This window comes from Haliotis asinina, chromosome 3 (genome assembly GCF_037392515.1).
Source record: "Haliotis asinina isolate JCU_RB_2024 chromosome 3, JCU_Hal_asi_v2, whole genome shotgun sequence".
Classification (NCBI taxonomy): Eukaryota; Metazoa; Mollusca; class Gastropoda; order Lepetellida; family Haliotidae; genus Haliotis; species Haliotis asinina.
Genome location: NC_090282.1, coordinates 21,802,082 through 21,811,181, shown reverse-complemented (window position 1 = coordinate 21,811,181; position 9,100 = coordinate 21,802,082).

Below are 9,100 nucleotides of genomic sequence, written 5' to 3'. Positions count from 1 at the left end.
GAATTTTTACTTGTGTAATGATGTAAAATAATGTTATCAACACTTTTGTTATATAGTTAGATGATTGTTTGAACAGAATAGGTAATCAAATGATTGTTAAAAAAACAAATCGACTATGCGTTTCTTTTTTGCATAGTATATAACCCGTGACAGTCAGGTAGAATAGGCCTTCAGCAACCCATGCTTGCCATAAAAGGCGACTATGCTTGTCGTAAGAGGCGACTAACGCCTCGCTGACTTGGTTGTCACATGTCACCGGTTCCCAATTGCGCAGATCGATGCTCATGCGGTTGATCACTGGAGTGTTTGGTTCAAACTGAATTATTTACAGACTACTACCATATAACTGGAATGTTGCTGCGTGTGGCGTAAAACTAAACTCACTCACTCACTAGTGTGTCATAGTGTTCACAACCTACCTGACCTTTACACCATGTGGAATGAAATATGGCCGACGCTGGTTCTACTGACATTATACATGTGCTGTCATCCCCCAAACTGATGAAATATATGCCAGTACACCTCGCTTTCAAGTGCAAGAAATTATTTGACTGATGCTCTTTAATTTTAGTGAAAATTTAGTGAAAACTATGTGTGTCTACGTTGCTGAGATGAGACACAAGAATCTTGACTCTTATATATGTTTCCTGGAGCCATTTAGATTAACATTTGCCAAATATAGAAAAGATCTATGACACACAGGGAATATTTACAGTTACCGCACACTGGTTCACGACACTGTGAGATGCAGTGACGTCATCGACATTGCAATGACGTTCAATCTGATTACAGTCGCTGTAGGAGTTGTGAGCTCGGGAATACAGGCGTTAAAGGTCGTGCGTAACTTGAGATACATGTGCAGGGGAAGATGCATGATGGATAACAGTTCATCTGCCAAAATGTAATGCTGGTTCCCCTATGATTTCACTTTCGTTTCATCACTTTTGGGCATATCGGTCATACTGAGTGACAGTGTAGATGGTGCTTTTAGAGATTGCATGGATCGTTTGCGTAAATTCCAAGTACGCATTAAAAACATTATACTCATTAATACATCTAGAATAATATCTAAAATTGGAATGTCCCAGAATTCCATGCATTTCTAAAATAAATCTAAACATGACTTATGTTTGGCATTGATACATGGCTAAGCGGGCGACGTTATGGTATAAAGTCATGTCATGCAAAGAAGACGAGGGAACTGTCGAAAAGGGAGTCAAATAACAGTTATATCGGTTTCAGTGTCGCTAACACGAGATTATGATTAGAGTGGCTGAGTTTAGTCTTACGCCGCACTCAGCAATATCCCGGCTACATGGCGTCGGTCTGTAAATGATCGAGTCGGGGCCAGACAATCCAGTGAGCAGCATCATAAATATCGGTCTGCTCAGTTTGGAACCAATGAGATGTGTCAACCAACACTGTGAACCTGACCATCCAATCCCTTTACTCGCCTCGTACAAGCATAGTCGTCTTTTCTGGCAGGCATGGGTTGCTGAAGACCTATTCTACCCCGGCTCTTCACGGCTCCGTTATATTTAGATGGGTACACAGAATACACTGTTATGTATAAACTAATACCAAAATAAACTCTTCTTATGAATAAGACATGCAATTGTTTCGTTAATACGTATGTAGGGCTGAAACATTGAATATTTAATCAGAATTGAGTGAATCTCACTGAAAAACAGGAGTCAAACTCTTTGTGCCTGCCACAGGCTATGATACCCAACATCTGACATGGCCGGAGAATGACTTACAATTGAACAATTTTTTCAGATCACTCTACCAAAAAGCTATCAAAACGTTCATCCATTTTGCTTTAACAAATAGAATTAATTAATAAAGTATTTAAATCCACACAAAAAACTTATGTTTAACAGTATCTGAAGTTATACAGTAACGCTGATATTTCTGTTGTCCTGTTGTGTGATGACGTCACAGTCGTTAAATACTTTGCTACAGCTTCAGATACACTCTTAAAAAAGACACGTAAAACCCAAATATCAATGAAAATTTGGTTTTGTTCAAGGACGTGTAGATCAAAGGAAAACAAAGATACATGAATGAAATTTTGTGGAGCAATGCATTGCTATCTTGTACATATTTCATGAGAATAACAGTCATTACTGCAGTCCACCAGGTGGTGTTGAAGTCAGTACGCCGTATGATCACCTCCAGCGGCTACCAATGCCCGAAACCCCCATGGTACATATCGAATCAGTCGTTGGAGGTTTTGTTGTGGAATTCCTCCTACAGAATGTGAAACAACTGTTGAAGATTCTGTGGTGGATTACGACGTCGACGTACCCGTGTATCGATCTGATCCCAAGGTTGTTCGATTGGGTTTAGATCCTGGGATCTGGAGGGCCAGGGGAGGGTATTGATGTTGTTATTGGCCAGTTAGTTCACGGTGACACGTGCTGTGTGGGGCCTGGCGTTGTCCTGTTTGAAGAGCTACCGTTGTCGGTCAACAAGGTGAAGGACGTGCGGATGGAGAATCTGGTCGATGTATCGGTTGGCCGTCAGATTGCCTTGGAAAAGCAGTTCCGATCTGCGGGTGTATGAGATCCCTCTCCACACCATAACACTCTCTTCATCTAATCTGTCCACCTGTCTGATGCAGTTAGGAGCAAAACGTTCATGACGTCGTCTGTAGACACGGTCTCTACCATCACGTCGCCTAAGGAGATAACGGGATTCACCTATCTGCGTTTCCAGTTTGCCAGGTTCCATGGCTACAAAATCTCACTCGTCGACGTCGATTTAGTCCTGTCAAGGAGAGGGCAACTTTTGGACGTTTGGCACGTATTCCTACTTCTCGGAGACGGTTCCTGATTGTCTGATCCGACACTCTTGGGACTCCAAACTGTTCTTGTGCTGTGTCCCGGCTGATGGCTACGACGGTACGTAGGCGGTTACCCGGATGTAGCGATCTTGGGCAGGTTTGGTGACTCTAGGTCTTACTGATCTTGGGCGGTCATTTGTTCGAATTTGTTTGACGAAATCGATCTCACAATCGAGTTATTCTACTGGGATGAACTTTGAAGATCCTTGCCACCTCACTCTTTGAATCGCCAGCTCGCAATCGTCCAACTGCCTGTTCGGCAGTGTTGAGACGTCCCATTTACGTGTACAGTACTTGAAAGGATCGTGAGATTCATTTGGGTCTGTTAGAGCCACATGCTGCCACGTGAGAAACAATCTTTGTGCCTGATACTCTTGCAGCATCATATCCACACACATCATGACAATCTTGGTTGATAAAACCGTTGAAAGTCATGTTTGGTTGCGTTTGGTCAAGCATGATATTCTAAAACATTCCAGAAACAATGCACAACCTTAAAAATGTTTAACTTCACATTGTGGACAAAACTGTAAGCATCATTTTTAAACTTCATTTTCCGTTTCTTTTTTTGAAGAGTGTATTCACATGGACGAGGCGTGACCCCACTTCATGACGTGTGAGAGATTGTGACGACAGTGTTCATTATACTAGTCTCCAAATCCACACACACGTGCGCACGCACGCACGCGCGCACACACACATTCACAAACAGGCAAACGGACATATACACACACGCAGACAAACACAGCGACACACAGATGAAACCACACTGACAAACACACTACCAAATAAACATAGATTGGTGAATCCAGACAAAGACAGACAGACAGACAGACACACAGAGACACAGAGACACACATACGGACATACTCACAGAGGAACGCAGACAAAGACAACGACATACAGACAAATTAAGTCACACGGACAGACTCGCGGATCCACAAACAGGCTAACAGATAGACACATCCACACACACAATCATACAGACAATCATACACACAAACAAACACAGCGACACACTGACACATAAAAACACACTGACAGACACACAGGCAGATACACAACGCCATGCACCCAGACACGCACACCCACACACAGAGACAAAGAGAACACGGAGACATATAAACAAACGCAGACACACAGAAGCACACACACTCACGCAGAATTACCTCTGATATTATCACACAAAAGACTCCATATGTTAGTAGTAGTGTAAATATATCCCTCTTTGCGGTTTATATATATCCTTCCTACGAGCCTTGTATTGTGCAGGTTGTATATCGATCCACTGACAGAGCAAATTGCGAGATGGCACTGGATTGGTACATATCTGATGGATCTCTGGAATCCGATTATCTCAGACCCATAGACCTTTGGCAGGTATTCTCTAGAAAACATAACATCAATCTTACTCATCCTACTGGGTCAGCATAACCAGTGCCAACTGTTGTCGTTTTCTGACACCATCGCCGTCGACGTCTTCAGATGTTGGTACCAGGTGTGCGTTGACCCTTGAGATCAAACTAGTCATGGACGCATTGGGTAATGTATTTATCTGGTACGGTGACATCTAAGCTTCTTGAAGATATAATATTCTGAGAGATAAGAAAGTACTTGTCACTCACTCTCTTTTCCTCTGTGTTGTATGATTACATGCAATATTGAAACTTATGGAAGACATCATATCTTTAAGAAAACAGTAGGTTATATTTTCAGGACGTGTATGTATTAAATTGCGAATTACATTAAAAGAAAAGTTACCTTGTATGTAAGACGTAGGTTCATTAGAGCAGATACATACATGTATTTACGACCTGGGTAATAACCGATCGTAGTCACATAAGATCAACTTACACCCAGGACAACTTTAAAACAAAATTAAAACAAATACCATCCGGAGTTCAGTAAATGTGTAATTTTACCCCGATTTTAACAATGTTCAAGCAATGACACGTCGTGGGCTTCACACATTACATCCATTTGCGGAATCGAAGCAGGGTCGTCGGCGTGACGAGCAAACGCGTCAACCACTGGGCTACCTCACCGCCTCTTTTTTCTACAATCGTGTGGATAGTTAGTAGCCATTTTGATTGTTTATGTACAGATATAAATATGACACAGAGGATACTGGTTTATAGGCCTCACTATTTCTGGTTCCGATGGGAAAATCAGTTGAAAGGTCAATTATTATTCATGGATGTGCCCGAGGTTTAAGTTCTTGGCAGAATAACTGTGTTTTGATTTTGCAAATCCGAACAGGAAATCCGATTTATATGCATTAGGAACTGATTAGCCAAGTGCTGAGTGTGACTGATACCCGCAGGCATGCCTACGTCTTGCCTAAATATCCCATCCATAAACTTCTATTGCATACTGTCACTGAGAAAGATGAATGAAAGTTTGATTTCCAGTATTCGTTCAGTATGTTCACGGGGTTGCTCAAATGATCGGCTGACATGCCTTCATTTCTGATGGGACAGGACACCCTCAACCTTTCGTGTACACCCGGTGTCAGTGCACCTAATTACTGATGGACACGTGATGTAGTTTGAATAGCACGAGTGTCTTTTTTTTATAGATATTTCGCATGATCATTGAAATGACTCGATGTAATCTTGAATGTGCACAAAATACTGACCTCACATAAAAGTAACATTCAGCACTCGAAGCGGACATTCTTTTCAGTCGTACAGTTGAAATGATCAGGGAGAAAATACACACAGAACCCACATGGACAAAACCTAACACGTATAAACCGTTGACATATACCATTGCTAACCAGTATGAATAGTTTCACAAATTCTTGAAAGCACGTTTGAGTTACAACGTCGTGATTAAAAAATTGCAATGTTGATTAGTTTGCGTACTAAAGGTACTTAACGGCACTGATACATACAGATCAACAACCCGCGCATACTCACAAGACAGAACAGTTTTACGCGGCACGTAGCAATATTCCAGCTTTATGCGGCGGTCTGTAAATAATCGGGTCTGGACCAGAAATTCCAGTGATCAACAGCATAACCACCAGCGCAATTGGGAACCGATGACATATGTCAACCGAATCAGCGAGCCTGACCACCCGATCTCGTTAGTCGCCTCTTACGACAAGCATAGTCGCCTTGTATGGCAAGCATGGGTTGCTGAAGGCCTATTCTACCGCGGATCTTCACTTGTCCACACCCATTACACTCTTGGTATATTATTGTACATTAAAGATAACGGTGAAGCATATGCCGTAGCCAACACGAGTATGATTTTGAATTAATCACAGATCATCATATGTAGGAGTATGATTTTAAATTAATCACAGATCATCATATGCAGGGGTTCTAGCTTAACTAGGTTCAGCAAAAAGGTGTCGGTCAGCTAGATGACCACCTGATCCCGTTAGTCCCTTTTATAAGAAGACTCACTTCATTTAATAGTTACAGTATTATTCTTTGAAACAGCCACACAAGAATCGCTCAAGGAACTTCAACATAGTTTTTTACCAGTACGTTAACTAGACATTATCTGAATGAAATTATTTTTTACTACATTTGGGCGATACCATTTAACAGGGTAGTCTGTCTTACAGTCCCTGAACCGCAATATTTTCAATTTCACCCGGCCCATCATGCAAAGATAACTCCTAAATAAAGCAAGTCTGCGCTGATTCACTCATCTCACAAGGACCCTTTTCAATTTAAATGGAATTATTTATTTCTATCAAATTATTTATTTCAGAGACGAAGCATTAGTCTACTGACAGAGCTATCAATACGTTTCGCCTTTCAGTGGTGGAGAGACATTTTGTCCCCGATGCGCAACTCCTGTTTGTTGCAGCTGTCGTGCCTGCAGCTGAGTGTGCAATGTTACGATGACATACTGAACCAGATCAGACGTACACCTTTGGAACAGTTGGTGCTGCCATTTCCCTGGAGCGCAACACAACCTTACTGATGCTACCGTTGTATCTGTTGTGCATTCTAACGCAGATGAATGCTAATTGGTGAGGTCAGACATGGGAAGATGACCCAATTCAGTAATTAACTTTGATATGCAGACTTCGGGAAAACAGAAAACATAAACAGGAATGAGAGACTGATATCCAACAATTACGTGCTCTTGAAGAACGATCTGAATTTAAAATTACAGCCATGTGTCGGTTAGTAGGATTTAGTTAGTGTTGTTGTCGTCGCTGAATATTCAACTGCTGTCGTAAAAGACGTTCGCTCAACGTCGACACCTCATGTGTTGGTATTGATGATGTTCCTTAGCGTCAGTTCGGTGCTGTCATGTCATACAGTGAGGCCTTACTATATGGGTTTGGCTATGGGTTATGGTGGGTAAGGTTTTATGCATGGGTGTATTATTGAGATCTACTGGATGTGAGTATATTATTGAGATCTACCGGGTGTGGGTATAATATTGAATATTGAGGTCTATCTGGTTTGGGTATATTATTGGCGTCTACCGCGTGTGTGTATAATATTGAATATTGAGGTCTATCGGGTGTGGGCATAATATTGGATATGAGGTCTACTGGGTTTGGGTATATTTTGAGGTCTACCGGGTGTGGTTTATAATAAGTAATATTGAGGTCTACCGGGTCTATGTATACAGTATATGATATTGACATCTAACTGGTGAAGATATGATATAATGCTCAACGTATTGTGGGTGTACTTGATAAGTATACTTGATGTCTCTGTGATACTGAGTTCTACTGGTCACGGGTATGGTGCTAAGGTCTACTGGGAGTTAAATGATAATTGCAAGTACAGTTATAAAACGTAAGCGATATTTACGGATCATAAGGCTCCAAAAGTAAATGGCATCAACTCTTATTCACATATTAGTTTCATGCACATGGGAACATGTCTGCACGCCTGGGCAGCAGTAAACGAGAAGTAAACACGTTCGCAAAGCGGCCATACCGCTAAAATGATTCGTAGCTCCCCTACGTTAGCATTGACTTGTGACCGTGCCATGCTGGGGTCGCTTTGTTGAGCCGCCCCGGCGAAACGTTGAATATTTGCGTTTAATCAAACGAAAGTGGCTTATGCTGTTTCAAACTAATACCGAGCCATATGCCTGTTGAATTGTGTTGACTGAAGTTGAGATGGTGACTGCTCCGATACCAAAGTGAGACTGATCCCAGCTGATGTCTATCCGCGTTGTCCGGACCTTGAATGTTGGATGGGACTAACATGATATAATGTAAAGGCTCAGGTCATGTTTTCAGACGAATTACTGCTGTGGGCAGCCCATGCTGCCCTGTATACCACAATAAATCGATGCATAGTTCCACAACATACCTAACCCGCATTCTACGGTTGCAATGAACGTTGAACCAGTTCCATTCATGACGTGACTGAGTAAAATTTTTCAGAAATATTCCAGCAAATATAACAACGGGGGGCACCAGAAATGGGATTCACACATTTTACCAACGTGAGGAATCGAATCCGAGTTTTGGCATGACTGAGCGAACGCTTTAACCACTCGGCTACCCCACCGCCCCTTTATTCCTGGAAGCGCATTAATGATAACATCTCGCTGTTGAACACATTTACCACTCCAAGCATTGGATTTGAAAGTTCCATTAACCTAAAGCAACATGTCGTTAGCTGCATGGTAACACTTTCGTGGGTACTATTCCTGTTGTCTAAGTGTGCAACAACAGATTTTAAATTGTGAAAAGCATCATTAATTTCTAAAAGTTAATACCTGTTTGGGAGATACCTTTCTCGTTAACAACGATGTTTTCGGTCGTGTCAGGTAACTGTTTTATGGTTTGGAACTGGTTCTTCCTAATCTGGAACACAAAATCGTTACAAACACGCGGTCCTGCGCCATTACCTATTCTTGTCTTAAGCTTAAAGATGTAGTAACCCTTAATCAGACCATCACTCCATGTACACTGAACGATGATTTGTTTCACGCAGTAAGTCCGTGCCTAGTTTGTTGATAATTGTTTAACCACGTTTCCTCCATACATCATTTTCTTGCTGTGAATTTTCAAACAAAAGTAGAGTGAAGGACGAACAGAATAATGCTGCAGCGAATTTTGATTTTGTTATTTTTAACGCCGCAATATTCGGTCATATACCGGCAGTCACTAACAAGCAGAGACTGGACCAACCAATCATGTATTTCACGCATCGATTCACTCAACAGGGATACGGTGACATGCTTTAACCATGTCAGCGAGCTTGCGTACACAACCGGACTAGTGGCCAAGCAAGCATGCAGCACGCACAGTCC